Source organism: Tachysurus fulvidraco, chromosome 12 (genome assembly GCF_022655615.1).
Source record: "Tachysurus fulvidraco isolate hzauxx_2018 chromosome 12, HZAU_PFXX_2.0, whole genome shotgun sequence".
NCBI classification, from domain to species: Eukaryota; Metazoa; Chordata; class Actinopteri; order Siluriformes; family Bagridae; genus Tachysurus; species Tachysurus fulvidraco.
The window spans coordinates 22,797,425-22,813,795 of record NC_062529.1 but is presented as its reverse complement, the minus strand read 5'-3'; positions in this window follow the sequence as shown (position 1 = coordinate 22,813,795).

Sequence of the window (16,371 nt, the reverse complement as noted above, 5' to 3'; positions counted from 1 at the left end):
TGCCCGCCGTCTTCCAGGATTTCATGCATTCTATCTTCCGAGACATTCTCAACAAGTACGTCATGGTTTACATTGACGACATCCTCATCTATTCGAGAAACACCAAAGACCATTATAACCATGTGTGTGAAGTATTGCGACGTCTTCGCAATCACTCTCTCTATCTGAAGGCCGAGAAATGTGAATTTAACCAGAAAATGATCCAGTTCCTGGGGTATGATGTATCAGAACGTGGCGTCAGCATGGACGATAAAAAGGTGGTAGCGATCACAAACTGTCCACCACCCAGCTCTATAAAGGAGCTCCAAAGATTCCTGGAATTCGCAAATTTCTACCGTCGCTTCATTCGAGACTTCAGTCTCATCATTACTCCACTCACCACGTGCTTCGTGGAAACCCTAAGAAACTCATCTGGACTCCAGACATGCAAATTGCATTCGAGAGACTAAAAAGGGCATTTTGCGAAGCGCCAGTACTGGTTCAGCCAGACCCCACGAAACCTTTCCGGGTAGAGTTGGACGCATTTTCCACCGGCGTGGGCGCGGTTCTGGCGAATCCCCGGGACAGGCGAATCCCCCGCTCATCATCCATGCGCCTTTTATTCATACAAGTTCAGTTCGGCCAAGAAGAACTATGATATCGGCGACCGTGAACTGTTAGCCATAAAAATGGCACTGGAAGAGTGGAGACACTGGCTCGAGGGAGCCAGACATCCGTTCATCGTGATCACAGATCATAAGAATCTCCAGTACTTGAAGGAGGCCAAACGAATGAACTCTAGACAAGCCAGGTGGGCTCTATTCTTTACACGGTTTAACTTCTCCATTTCCTATCGACCAGGTTCAAAGAATGGACAAGCAGACGCACTATCACAGAGATTCTCACCAGAAGACGAAAAGCTGTCTCCCGAGCCCATCCTAGCGGATAAAATCTTCGCATACCCAATTGAATGGAGCGAGGAGGATGAGATCCCAGACACTCCATCACCTCCTCCAGAATGTCCACCTGGACGTAAGTTCGTCCCTCATTCACTCAGGACCACATTGATTGAAAAGAGTCACTTGTCTCCAGGCACGGGACATCCCGGTGTGAACCAGACTGTCACCGTCGGCCCAATATGCGGCAGGATGTGAACCGTTTTGTCCAGGGCTGCCGGGATTGTGCAATGGCGAAAACACCCAGACAGCTTCCGTGTGGCAAGCTCCTACCTCTCCCCGTTCCTCGTCGTCCATGGTCGCATTTAGGAGTAGATTTTGCCACCAATCTGCCGGTCTCCCAAGGTAATAGTCATTTTTGTCATTGTAGATCGTTTTTCAAAAATGTTAAAGGTCATCCCGATGAAAGGTTTTCCTACAGCTATGGAGAGCGCCGAGGTGCTATTCCAGCAAGTATTTCGCCATTTCGGGCTCCCGGCGGACATTGTCTCGGATCGGGGCCCCCAGTTCATTTATAGAGTCTGGAAAGCTTTCTTCAGGCTTCTAAAAATCTGTCAGTCTCTTTTCAGGCTATCACCCGCAAACTAACGGACAAATGGAGCGTAAGATCAAGGGGGTGAGCCGATTTCTGCGGACATTCTGTCACCAGCATCAGGAGTTCTGATAATCATCACCTGGCGTCACTCAACACTAATTGCTCACAGACTATTTAAGCCACGCTCTCACCTTCATTCACCATCCAGTCTCGTATGCTATGCTTACTAACTTGACTCTCTCATTCTTCTTCTCAGTAGCGTTTCCAGATCCTGTTCTGCATGTTACCAGATTCAACTCCTTCTCAAGCGTGTGTTTATTGGAGCACGGGCGAAGCGTCCTTCACCACGTCTCCAAGTTGCAGCTTTACCTCAGACCTGAACTATCAATAAACACTGGTTTTGATTTCATCTGTTCGTTCATTGTCTTCTGTTCGTTACAATATTTTGCATAATTAAATTGCAAAGAATTACAAATCTATAAATAAAAACAGAAATGAACCATGTAGAAACCCCATGCCATTTCCAGTGTTGATGCCAGTGTGTGCTGATAAGGAGATATACTGTAATACTTGTGTTACTTCATTTTCTTCGATTAACTGAATATCCAAATCATTACAAGTGATAATATGGTAATAAAATCATGACAAATCATGTGGAGTGTGTTTTGAAAATGAAGACTGCACAAGACTGTATTTGCACGTTTTACTTTTAGCAGCTTAGATATTTTCTTATCTTTGACCAGGAACACACAATGATATACTAATGTGATAAGGCACATTTTTTCTTATCTGCATATTTGTCTTAAACCTTTCAACCTCAAGTCAATTTAAATGAAATTAAACATTGAAATGTGTGTGAATTATCAGATGGTGCATTGTTGCTCCAGAGAAATTCATGTTCCATTCCACTAACATTCATTGAGTCATCAGTCACAGAACTGGTTTCGGTAATAAAGGTAAGGTATGAGGTATTTATAATATTAGTATGCAAGACCGGACAGATTCACATTGTGCACCTGAATCAGAACCACCAATGACAATAAAATTGAGCAACAGTAGGAAATGTATGTATCAAAACATGTACAGTATGTATCATTAGCAAGTTCAAACATGCAATTGTTTATATTTAAAATCAATTTATTTGTTTAGTGCTTAAAGCATCCTTATAGAAGCATAGACACAGATAAGAAAAATACATTTTAAGTTTTGAATTAAGTAACTATTTATCTCTAACATCTATCACTAATAATCAAGGCTGAGGTGGCAAGGAAAAATGCCCTGAGATGATATGAGGAAGAAACAATGGGAGGAACCAGACTCAGAAGGGAACCTCATCCTCATTTGGGTGACATTGGGAGGTTTGTATGTTATTATGACCTGATTCTCCAAAAAAAAAAAGGTTTTCAGTAAAATAAAGAAAGCCATGTGTGATGAATGTGGTTAAAAACACACAAAACTAAACAAAAAAACAAACAAACAAACAAAAAAACAGATAAAGAAAAAGATGCTACAAAAAAAATAATAAGAGCTATTCTAAGAGGCATTTGAGGTATCGGGGTACTGTAATTCTCACTCACTCATTTTCTACCGCTTTATCCGAACTAGTCGGGTCACGGGGAGCCTGTGCCTATCTCAGGCGTAATCGGGCATCAAGGCAGGATACACCCTGGACGGAGTGCCAACCCATCGCAGAGCGCACACACACTCTGGGTACTGTAATTAAAATTTATTATTTTTACAACAAATCTACAGGCACTCAGGTTTGATCAGGGGTGTATTCTTGCTTAGGATCCAGAATAAGTTCACTATTCACTTTAACCCTGATGAGGATTAAGCATTTAGTGTAGTTGAATGAACGTGGTTTGTGTCTCTAATTTGTAAAATTTAAAGGCAGTAGTACAATCATTATCTTACTTATTATATAAAGATAGTTGTGACAATTAAAAAAATTATATATATATATATATATATATATATATATATATATATATATATATATATATGCGTGTGTGTGTGTGTGTGTGTAAATATGTGTGTAAATGTGTATTAGGGCTGGTAAGCGATTAAAAATTTTAATCTAATTAATTACCTGATGTGGTGATTAATTCATCTAATTACTCGCATTTAATTGCACATAAATATTAGTTGAGAATTTCCCCCAAAATGGCATTTAAAATGATTGTGTTTGAGGAAGATTGAACCAATATAACAAAAAGCAGTTTGTTTTTTATTTAACACAAGCCTATCACTTAGGCTACAATGGCCGTAACATCGCAATTCAAAAAGGATCCTTTAACCCCTTGTCTTCCACAATATTAACAGGCCTACAGTCCATTGCAATCCATTTACAGTAGATTCATGGGAGTTTGCCCAACCAGTCCACATGTGTTTTGTGGATCTGGAGAAGGCATTTGACTGTGTCCCTCGTGATGGCCTGTGGGGGGTGCTCTGGGATTATGGGGTCCGGGGCCCTCTGTTAAGGGCTGTCCGGTCCCTATATGACCGGAGCAGGAGTTTGGTTCGCATTGCCGGGTGTAAGTCAGACTTGTTCCCGGTGCATGTTGGACTCCGGCAGGGCTGCCCTTTGTCACCGGTCCTGTTCATTATTTATATGGACAGGATTTCTAGGCGCAGTCGGGGGCCGGAGGGAGTCAGGTTTGGGGACCACAGGATTTCGTCTCTGCTTTTTGCAGATGATGTTGTCCTGTTGGCTTCTTCAAATCAGGACCTTCAGCATGCACTGGGACGGTTTGCAGCCGAGTGTGAAGCGGCGGGGATGAGAATCAGCACCTCCAAGTCCGAGGCCATGGTTCTCAGCCGGAAAAGGGTGGCTTGCCCTCTTCAGGTTGGTGGAGAGTTCCTGCCCCAAGTGGAGGAGTTTAAGTATCTTGGGGTCCTGTTCACGAGTGAGGGAAGGATGGAGCGGGAGATCGACAGGCGGATCGGTGCATCTTCCACAGTGATGCAGTCGATATACCGATCTGTTGTGGTGAAGAGAGAGCTGAGCCGCAAGGCGAAGCTCTCTGTTTACCAGTCGATCTACGTTCCTACCCTCACCTATGGCCATGAGCTTTGGGTCATGACCGAAAGGACAAGATCCCGGATACAGGCGGCCGAAATGAGTTTCCTCCGCAGAGTGGCTGGGCGCACCCTTAGAGATAGGGTGAGGAGCTCAGTCACTCGGGAGGAGCTCAGAGTAGAGCCGCTGCTCCTCCACATTGAGAGGGGTCAGCTGAGGTGGCTCGGGCATCTGTTTCGGATGCCTCATGGACGCCTCCCTGGGGAGGTGTTCCGGGCATGTCCAACCGGGAGGAGGCCCCGGGGAAGACCTAGGACACGCTGGAGGGACTATGTCTCTCGGCTGGCCTGGGAACGCCTCGGTATTCCCCCGGAAGAGCTGGAGGAAGTGTCTGGGGAGAGGGAAGTCTGGGCATCCCTGCTTAGACTGCTGCCCCCGCGACCCGGCCCCGGATAAGCGGTAGAAAATGGATGGATGGATGGATGTTTCTGATTAAGGGGGGCACGGTGGCTTAGTGGTTAGCACGTTCGCCTCACACTTCCAGGGTTGGGGGTTCGATTCCCACCTCCGCCTTGTGTGTGTTTAGTTTGCATGTTCTCCCCGTGCCTCGGGGGTTTCCTCCGGGTACTTCCGGTTTCCTCCCTCGGTCCAAAGACATGCATGGTAGGTTGATTCGCATCTCTGGAAAATTGTCTGTAGTGTGTGTGTGTGAGTGAATGAGTGTGTGTCTGTGTGTGTGCCCTGCGATGGGTTGGCACTCCGTCCAGGGTGTATCCTGCCTTGATGCCCGAAGACGCCTCAGATAGGCACAGTCTCCCCGTGACCCGAGGTAGTTCGATAAGTGGTAGAAAATGAATGAATGAATGAATGTTTCTGATTATGACTTACTTAATTTGCGCCAATTTTCAGTCAGCATGGTTTGCCGGAGCTTGCCTGCAGCATCCAGGGTTGTGCTAACTGCAGAGCTCGCAATTTGTTTCATTCAGGTGGTATTTCATGCTAGAACTACTTCGATGGTATGCAAATTCCTTATTGCAGGGAATGCAAAGGACTTTGGTTTTATCAGTGGCTCCATTGGAAAGGGTTTTGAATTTAAATTTGCCTTTCAGAAAGCCAGGCAGATCTTTTTTTTTTTTTTAAACATTTGTTTATAAACTTTTTCAAAGCATTAACAAAAAGTTTGATATAGTTTCAGTTATAGCTTTTCCCCCCTTTATAGCCCTTTCTGCCCAAATAATTAACCATACATCAAATAAAGGTTAACACAATAATTATACTAACTAGAACGGTACATTTCCTAAAGAAAATGTGAATGTGCTTGCACATGACGTCAGTTCCCCTCATCGTGCTGAGTGTTTTGATATATCACATGTCCATGTTGTGCTAAATTTTTGATTTCGCTTATTTTGGGGGCGGGGCTACACGTGACGTCAGTTCCCCTCATCGTGCTAAGTGTTTTATGTTGTGTAACTGAGATATGGCTTCTTTATATTGCAATATGGTTCGTAAGGTGCACTACATGGTTGCTAGGGTATGGCTGCACAGTTACTATGGTTATATTTGCAGACTAGATTCTCACCTGCCACAAAAGAGCAAACCTGAAAATCCATTTATCTTTTCCTGAAACAAGCGCCATGAAGATCTTGAACTAAAGCATCAATCAGTGATTTTACTGGGAAAAAATATAATCACGTTACAATAAGGATCATTAGTTAAAATGCAATGTATTAACTAACATTTACTAACCATGATCAATAAATTATTGTATTTAGTAATCTTTGTTTATTTTAAAAGTTTATTCTTTGTTCATGTTAGTTCACAGTATATTAAGTACTGTTAACACGGTGCTAATAATGTATTAGTAAATGTTGAAATTAACATGAACAAAATGAATAAATGCTGTAGAAGTGCATTATTAGTTCATGTTAAGTAATGTGGTAACTAATGTCAACTAATAAACCTTTATTATAAAGTTTTAGAAAAAAAAAACTGTCTAAGGGTGGATTCGAAACCCGAATCTCTGCATGCTAAACGGATTCGCCATCCACTAGGCCATCCAGGAACACGAGAAAGCCTTTGCGGTTTTATGTATTAATTCACTAATGTGAAGAATGTCTAACAATACCCAAGCTTTATTATATTAAAGTCATTCTTATCATTCTTTGTGATATATGTGTCATATGTTTAAAAAATAATTATGTAATGTGAGGAGACAAAGAAAAAATGTGCTTAATTTTAATTAATGGGTGGCTCTTAAAAGAGCCGTTGCTGTTCTTAAAAGGACATTAGTTTAAAGTGAAATAAAAAATTATAAAAACTACACTGATAGTTGAAAACAACAAAAAGTTCTACAAATGGCAGAAACAACAACATATGTGACCGCCGTGCTGTCCAAGGCACGAAAACCCCAGTTTTAAGCATTAAATACACGGTAAAATGTGATATTGTTTGAAAGCTTAGACTCTCGGGATTTTATTAAGCCCACACACAAAGCATAATATGATTTATAGCCATCATACTAATTTAATCCACGTTGATAGTCACCGAAAATAGGCTGCGCTTACCTTTCTTCACTGGAGTAATATTTTCCAAAACAAATGCTTGTAAAAAATCCCCAAAAGTCTAAGGAACTGGAATATGTAAGCCTTTTAATCCAAAACGCTTTAATCCAAAACGCGTTTCTGACCGAAAAATGTACTTCCGGCTTAGTTCTGTACTTCCAACGTTGTGTGATCTGACAGATTCACTGGTGTCTGCTGCCCTCTTTTGGATGTTAGCACATCTACAGAGAGATTCCCCATTCAAGTCTATGGGGAAAAAACACCCCTTTGAGCTTCCATACTGGGAATTCTGTAATTCTGTTCGCTTATAAAACCTATAGCACACCTCTCCTCAATGAGCCGGTCGATTTGACACCTCATTTATGGGTCTAGGACAAAAGCTGCAGGACAAGTTACGCACCGAAAAAGTGTCCGGAAGAAGAAGAAAAAGAAGAAGAAGTAGAAGAAGTATGCAAGAGAATAAGAATGTGCTTTGCAAGCACATTAATAATAATAATAATAATAAGTATGCAAGATAAGAATGTGCTTTGCAAGCACATTAATAATAACAATAAAAATAAATAAATAAGATAAAAAATAAATTAATTAATAAAAATATACACAAATACATAGCCAATAATAATAATAAAAGTTTCCTGACATGTTCGTGGTCCGTACACAATTATAAAACAAAACTCCGATTGGTGATAATATTTAACATTGATCAGTGAGTGGGAGAGTCTTCATCTTCTAAAAATATGTAATCATGGGTTGCCATGTCTTTTTGGACAGATCTTTTCATTCATTCATTCATTTTCTACCGCTTATCCGAACTTATCGGGTCACGGGGAGCCTGTGCCTATCTCAGGCGTCATCGGGCATCGAGGCAGGATACACCCTGGACGGAGTGCCAACCCATCGCAGGGAACACACACACTCTCATTCACTCATGCACTCACACACTATGGACAAATTTTCCAGAGATGCCAATCAACCTATCATGCATGTTGGACCGGGGGAGGAAACCGGAGTACCCGGAGGAAACCCCCGAGGCACGGGGAGAACATGCAAACTCCACACACACAAGGCGGAGGCAGGAATTGAACCCCCCAACCCTGGTGGTGTGAGGCGAACGTGCTAACCACCGTGCCATCCCCCAGATCTTTTCATTAAATATTTAATTTTCTCTAATTTTAAGTATGATAGTAGATCACATAACCACATTGAGGCTTTAGGCGAGCTTGTTGACTTCCACTCCAATAATATTCTTCTTCTCGCTAATAAGGTGGCAAAAGCAATAACATTTTTTACTTTATTTGTCAGTAATAGTCCGTGTTCTGGTACTCCAAAAATAGCAACTTCAACACTGGTTTTTATATTCAAACTAAAGGCCTCATTTAATATTTTGAATATGCATGTCCAATAGTCACTCAACTTTTCACAAGCCCAAAACATATGAAAATCTACCTTGTCACCTTTACATCGATCACATAAATCGTCAACATTTGGGTAAATTTTTGAAAGTCTATATTTTGTGTAGTAGGCACGATGGAGGACTTTAAGTCGTATAAGGCTGAGGTGTGCACAGGAGGTTGATCCATTTACAGTACTCTATTAAGAGCCTCATCCCAAATTTCGTCAGGTATTTCGCTTCCTATGTCCTTTACCCACTCACCTCTTATTCTGTCAATTAAAAAATCATTTGAGGACATAATCGTCTTATATATTGCTGCAATTTGACCTTTAAGAGAAGTTGAGCCCTGAGATTGAATGAAATGTCGGACTTGAAAGTAATGGAATAGGTCGGACTGTGACAGTTGGAATTTCTCAGAAAGGTCATTAAAACTGGCAAATGTGTTGTTTATATAAAAATCACTACACCTGGCCAAGCCTATCCTCTGGCATTGTGCATACTGTACGTGTGATCTATTTTACCAGCTGGAAACAAATGGTTATTACAGAGAGGGCTTAGCATAGAAGAGTTGCTGAGTTTATGCCTTTGTCTAAACTCTGACCATATTTTAAGTGTGGAACATACAACTGGGCTCGATGAGTATTTAGAGGGAGAGAATGGTAGCTTCATTGTTAGAGCAGAAAGCGATGTAGAAGTACAAGTATTTGCCTCCGCCTTACACCAATCAACCTCAGGGGAATTATAACAACAAATATTTTTTTGGAGATTTGCAGCCCAGTGGTAGCCCATAAAATTAGGAAGAGCTAAGCCTCCCTGGGGCCTTTGCCTTTTGAGAAGCTCCTTATGAATTCTAGGGTTCTTCCCTCCCACAAGAATGATAGTATGGGTTTATTTATGGAACGGAAAAATGTTTTTGGGAGAAAAACTGGAATTGACTGAAATAAGTATAAGAATCTAGGTAATATTGTGACAAACGTGTTTAATTCGTTATTTAATCTACAATATTCTGTTATTAATAGTTGTATTAGAAATTGTTAGAAGTTGTCACTTAAACAATTAGACGAGTAATATTAACAAGTGGAATATGGATAATGTTGATCTTTGTCTGTATGGATTGATTACTCGTCGATGTGTTGGTGATGCCTGGGGGCTTCGGTAGGGGGAGGGGAATTGCTTGCGCGCGCCTCTTCCTCATTCAATACAGACGAGTGAAGGCAAGAGCGCGTGTGTGTTTCTCTTCATCCTTCTCCGTTACTTTTTCCCTTTTTTTTAAGGTAGTCACCAGTCATAAAGCAATATAGAGCATAACTCTAATGTTAATAATACACTTTGTTATGTTCTTGTGGTTTTATGCGAGTAAAAGAGACTTTTTTTGCATTGTTTAGAGTTCTGTGCATATATATGAGAATATGTGTAGCTTTATGCTAGCCGCCGGAGACCTCGTGGCTTTGCCGTGTCTGAGTCCCACAATACACAAGTGGTTACTGTGTCGTTAGTGTTTGTTAGTTACTGCTACGTTCACATTACATATTTTGCTTTAAAGTTTGTGTATTTAACACTGAAACAAATTAATACTGTTAACAGTATAATTAGTTCTAGTTATGTGAGAACTAATTTAAAAGGGAGTTTAAAACAATTCACATGTCATGGTATTTTAGTTAAAATGATAATTTAGAAAGCGTTAAGAAGGTGCTTGTGACTTTGTTTCGAAATCTGATGAGTGCATGAATGTTGAAATGTATGTTTTCTCATACACATTGTTTAAAATTCATTCAGTACAGACGAGTGAAGGCAAGAGCGCGTGTGTGTTTCTCTTCATCCTTCTCCCGTTACTTTTTCCCTTTTTTTTAAGGGTACAACGATATATTCATTTTTATACAATTTACTCTGTCTGCTAGAGACAAGTGCAATGCATCCCATCTCTGAAGGTCAGACTTAATATTACTAATGAGTGGTAAAAATTTTTTTGCATGTAAACCTGAGAAAGTACGAGTAATATGAACTCCCAAATATTTAAAACCAAATTGAGAGATGTGAAATGGGAGGGATGCAGCTTTAATTTGTAAAGCAAGAGGGTTAATCGGGAATCATTCACTTTTAGAAAGGTTAAGTTTGTATCCTGAAAAGCTGCCAAAAATAGAATTTAAAATTTCTTGCAGATCAATTGGTTGTTCTAATCTTTCTTTATGATCTGTACTAATAGTCTGGATATTCAGGTTATTCAAAAAGGCTGACATGCCTGTTATATCCCCATGAAATTCTGAAGTATATAAATTTGAACAAAATGTTTTAAAAGTTTCATTAATTTCTTTAGGATCCACTGCCAGTTGTTGTGATGTGTTGCGAATCTGTGGAATTAATCCATATTCATATAACATTTAAGGCTAAATGTAGCTCTTAAAAAGGTATAGTTCACCCAAAAATGAAAATTGTGTTTTTCCTAAACCTCAATTTGTTCCAAAACTGTCTGAGTTTCTTTCTTCTGTTTAACACAAAAGATAATATTTTGAAAAATGACACAATTTTCATTTTTGGGTGAACTATACCTTTAAGAGCTACATTTAGCCTTAAATGTTATATGAATATGGGACCTGGAGCACAGGTTTTATCAGCTGTCAATTTTCAATGTACATTTAAGAGTGAACAATAAACATTTGTTCAGTTATATCACCAACACACTTTCATTGCAGAATATTATGAACTGAATGAACTGGTAGTTTACAAAGCTTTCCAAATACATTTGTAATAGGGCTGTGGGTGAAATGTCACCCGAAGCTGCTGTAGCTTTAGGCGCAGGCTTCCGAAAACACTCAAAGAGTGTAGTTTGAGTCTGCTTTCGTTTCATATCTTCTTTTACATTAGTTAGTTAATTTCAAATTTGCGCCAACAAACACCACCAAGCAACTCATTTTCCTCCTTGGTAGGTGACGTCAGATCAGGTCACAGGCCACGGAAGGCCCAATGGTCCAAAAACGTTAGTGATTCGCATTAGCAACCACAGTCTGTGTTCGCAACACAGACGGGGTGAATTTATGACTGAAAGTTCTGTCACAAAACGATATTGTTACGTATCCTCGCGCTTTTTAAGTGGGTATACGGAAATCCTTGGCCTTTCCTAGTGGGTATACGGCGTATACCTGTGTATCATGTAGACTACACCACTGCTCTATCTGATGTGATAATAAACGGCCCACTTTTTCCCCATGTTCATAAAAATTACCTTTAGACCAAAGCAGATTTTGTTGGGTTTTTTCAATTGATATCTGATCATATTGTGCTTTAATTACCACTCTCTTTTTATAAAAAAATAAGGTGGATATATATTGTTTTGTTGTGAAGCCTATATACTTCACTCATCATTGGGCAATTATATGATTCAGTGTAGCATTTAATGTCGTATATTTTGTCATATATATTTATTGGATAGTAATAGAAAAAAAATGAAAAGGAATGCAAGAAAAGCCTTTTGTGCACCGCTTAATAGCATGATATCTTTTTAAATGGTTCATACTTTATACTTTGAGACAAGGTCTATCCTTAATCTGTTTTAGGTCCAGTTTTTGATTTGCTTCCAGCAGCTGGCCTATAATAATAATAATAATAATAATAATAATAATAATAATAATAATAATAATAATAATAACTAGATTTGTAAAGTTCGTCGTGACTAACTTTGATGTTGGCTTTGACGGTGCAAGTATTCGCAAAGGCCGGTGCATTTTGGAGGCGAGTGGAAAGAAATATTTTGAAAGCTACAGGACCGCTAGGGTGCCAATACTATTGGAGGTGAGCGGACATGAGCATGTGATGTGATCCAAATACCCATGAGGTAGTTCCCCTCATTGTGCTGAGTGTTTTGATATGTCACATGTCCATGTTGTGCAAATTTTTAGTTTTCACATGACGTCACGTGACATGACCAAAATACCCGTGGGGCAGTTCCCCTCATTTTGCTGAGTGTTTTGATATGTCACATGTCCATGTTGTGCAGATTTTTAATTTTCACATGACATCACGTGACGTCACGTGACATGACCAGAATACCCGTGGCGCAGTTCCCCTCAATGTGCTGAGTGTTTTGATATGTCACATGTCCATGTTGTGCAAATTTAAGATTTTGCTGGTTTTGGGGGTGGGGCTACACGTGACGTCACGTGACGTTACCAGAATACCCGTGGGGCAGTTCCCTTATTGTGCTGAGTGTTTTGATATGTCACATGTCCATGTTGTGCAAATTTTTAATTTTCACGTGACCTCACGTGACGTCATGTGACGTGACCAGAATACCCGTGGGGCAGTTCCCCTCATTGTGCTGAGTGTTGATATGTCACATGTCCATGTTGTGCAAATTTTTGATTTTGCTTGTTTTGGGGGCGGGGCTACATGTGAATTCACGTGGTGTCGAGTGACGTCACCAGAATACCCGGTGGGGTGCCAATACTTTTGGCAAAAAGTGGCTACTGAGGGTTTGGACATTTCATGTCAATACTGCAGTCATTATGGGATGTATTGCGTGTGTGAGAGCTTAGAGGACTTTTCGGAATTCCCCATTCATGTCTATGGGATGTTCGACCATCGACTACGGGAAAACCGAAAATTCCGTCAGAACTCCGAAATAAAAATTCTGTCCGGAGTAAGGTCCTAAAGAATCTGTCTGAGTTCGGTGTAAATCGCTCGAAAACTTGCCGAGTTCTAAACCTCAAAAGTTTATAATGGATGTCTATGGGGAAAAAGGCCACTTTGAGCTTCCGTACCGGGAATACCGGAATTCCGATCGCTTAGAAAAATAGAAGCAACAAACTTCAGACCAGGGTCTACGACATATCTGAGTTTGGTGCATGTGGCTCGAAAGCCCTAGGCTGCATTTTTTAAAATAAATTTTTGTCTAATAATAATAATAATAATAATAATAATAATAATAATAATCCATCCATCCATCCATCCATCCATCCATCCATCCATCCATCCATCCATCCATCCATCCATTTTCTACCAGTCTAAGCAGGGACACCCAGACTCCCCTCTCCCCAGACACTTCCTCCAGCTCTTCGGGGGAATACTGAGGCGTTCCCAGGCCAGCCGAGAGACATAGTCCCTCCAGCGTGTCCTAGGTCTTCCCCGGGGCCTCCTCCCGGTTGGACATGCCTGGAACACCTCCCCAGGGAGGCGTCCATGAGGCATCTGAAACAGATGCCCGAGCCACCTCAGCTGACCCCTCTCAATGTGGAGGAGCAGCGGCTCTACTCTGAGCTCCTCCCGAGTGACTGAGCTCCTCACCCTATCTCTAAGGGTGCGCCCAGCCACTCTGCGGAGGAAACTCATTTCGGCCGCCTGTATCCGGGATCTTGTCCTTTCGGTCATGACCCAAAGCTCATGGCCATAGGTGAGGGTAGGAACGTAGATCGACTGGTAAACAGAGAGCTTCGCCTTGCGGCTCAGCTCTCTCTTCACCACAACAGATCGGTATATCGACTGCATCACTGTGGAAGATGCACCGATCCGCCTGTCGATCTCCCGCTCCATCCTTCCCTCACTCGTGAACAGGACCCCAAGATACTTAAACTCCTCCACTTGGGGCAGGAACTCTCCACCAACCTGAAGAGGGCAAGCCACCCTTTTCCGGCTGAGAACCATGGCCTCGGACTTGGAGGTGCTGATTCTCATCCCCGCCGCTTCACACTCGGCTGCAAACCGTCCCAGTGCATGCTGAAGGTCCTGATTTGAAGAAGCCAACAGGACAACATCATCTGCAAAAAGCAGAGACGAAATCCTGTGGTCCCCAAACCTGACTCCCTCCGGCCCCCGACTGCGCCTAGAAATCCTGTCCATATAAATAATGAACAGGACCGGTGACAAAGGGCAGCCCTGCCGGAGTCCAACATGCACCGGGAACAAGTCTGACTTACACCCGGCAATGCGAACCAAACTCCTGCTCCGGTCATATAGGGACCGGACAGCCCTTAACAGAGGGCCCCGGACCCCATAATCCCAGAGCACCCCCCACAGGCCATCACGAGGGACACAGTCAAATGCCTTCTCCAGATCCACAAAACACATGTGGACTGGTTGGGCAAACTCCCATGAACCCTCCAACAACGGATTGCAATGGACTGTAGGCCTGTTAATATTGTGGAAGACAAGGGGTTAAAGGATCCTTTTTGAATTGCGATGTTACGGCCATTGTAGCCTAAGTGATAGGCTTGTGTTAAATAAAAAACAAACTGCTTTTTGTTATATTGGTTCAATCTTCCTCAAACACAATCATTTTAAATGCCATTTTGGGGGAAATTCTCAACTAATATTTATGTGCAATTAAATGCGAGTAATTAGATGAATTAATCACCACATCAGGTAATTAATTAGATTAAAATTTTTAATCGCTTACCAGCCCTAATACACATTTACACACATATTTACACACACACACACACACGCATATATATATATATATATATATATATATATATATATATATATATATATATAATTTTTTTCATTTTCACAACTTGCTTTAGATAATAAGTAAGATAATGATTGTACTACTGCCTTTAAATTTTACAAATTAGAGACACAAACCACGTTCATTCAACTACACTAAATGCTTAATCCTCATCAGGGTTAAAGTGAATAGTGAACTTATTCTGGATCCTAAGCAAGAATACACCCCTGATCAAACCTGAGTGCCTGTAGATTTGTTGTAAAAATAATAAATTTTAATTACAGTACCCAGAGTGTGTGTGCGCTCTGCGATGGGTTGGCACTCCGTCCAGGGTGTATCCTGCCTTGATGCCCGATTACGCCTGAGATAGGCACAGGCTCCCCGTGACCCGAGTAGTTTGGATAAAGCGGTAGAAAATGAGTGAGTGAGAATTACAGTACCCCGATACCTCAAATGCCTCTTAGAATAGCTCTTATTTTTTTTGTAGCATCTTTTTCTTTATCTGTTTTTTGTTTGTTTGTTTGTTTAGTTTTGTGTGTTTTTAACCACATTCATCACACATGGCTTTCTTTATTTTACTGAAAACCTTTTTTTTTTTTTTGGAGAATCAGGTCATAACATACAAACCTCCCAATGTCACCCAAATGAGGATGAGGTTCCCTTCTGAGTCTGGTTCCTCCCATTGTTTCTTCCTCATATCATCTCAGGGCATTTTTCCTTGCCACCTCAGCCTTGATTATTAGTGATAGATGTTAGAGATAAATAGTTACTTAATTCAAAACTTAAAATGTATTTTTCTTATCTGTGTCTATGCTTCTATAAGGATGCTTTAAGCACTAAACAAATAAATTGATTTTAAATATAAACAATTGCATGTTTGAACTTGCTAATGATACATACTGTACATGTTTTGATACATACATTTCCTACTGTTGCTCAATTTTATTGTCATTGGTGGTTCTGATTCAGGTGCACAATGTGAATCTGTCCCGTCTTGCATACTAATATTATAACTACCTCATACCTTACCTTTATTACCGAAACCAGTTCTGTGACTGATGACTCAATGAATGTTAGTGGAATGGAACATGAATTTCTCTGGAGCAACAATGCACCATCTGATAATTCACACACATTTCAATGTTTAATTTCATTTAAATTGACTTGAGGTTGAAAGGTTTAAGACAAATATGCAGATAAGAAAAAATGTGCCTTATCACATTAGTATTTCATTGTGTGTTCCTGGTCAAAGATAAGAAAATATCTAAGCTGCTAAAAGTAAAACGTGCAAATACAGTCTTGTGCAGTCTTCATTTTCAAAACACACTCCACATGATTTGTCATGATTTTATTACCATATTATCACTTGTAATGATTTGGATATTCAGTTAATCGAAGAAAATGAAGTAACAAGTATTACAGTATACCTCCTTATCAGCACACACTGGCATGAACACTTTCAATTCAATTCAATTCAAGTTTATTTGTA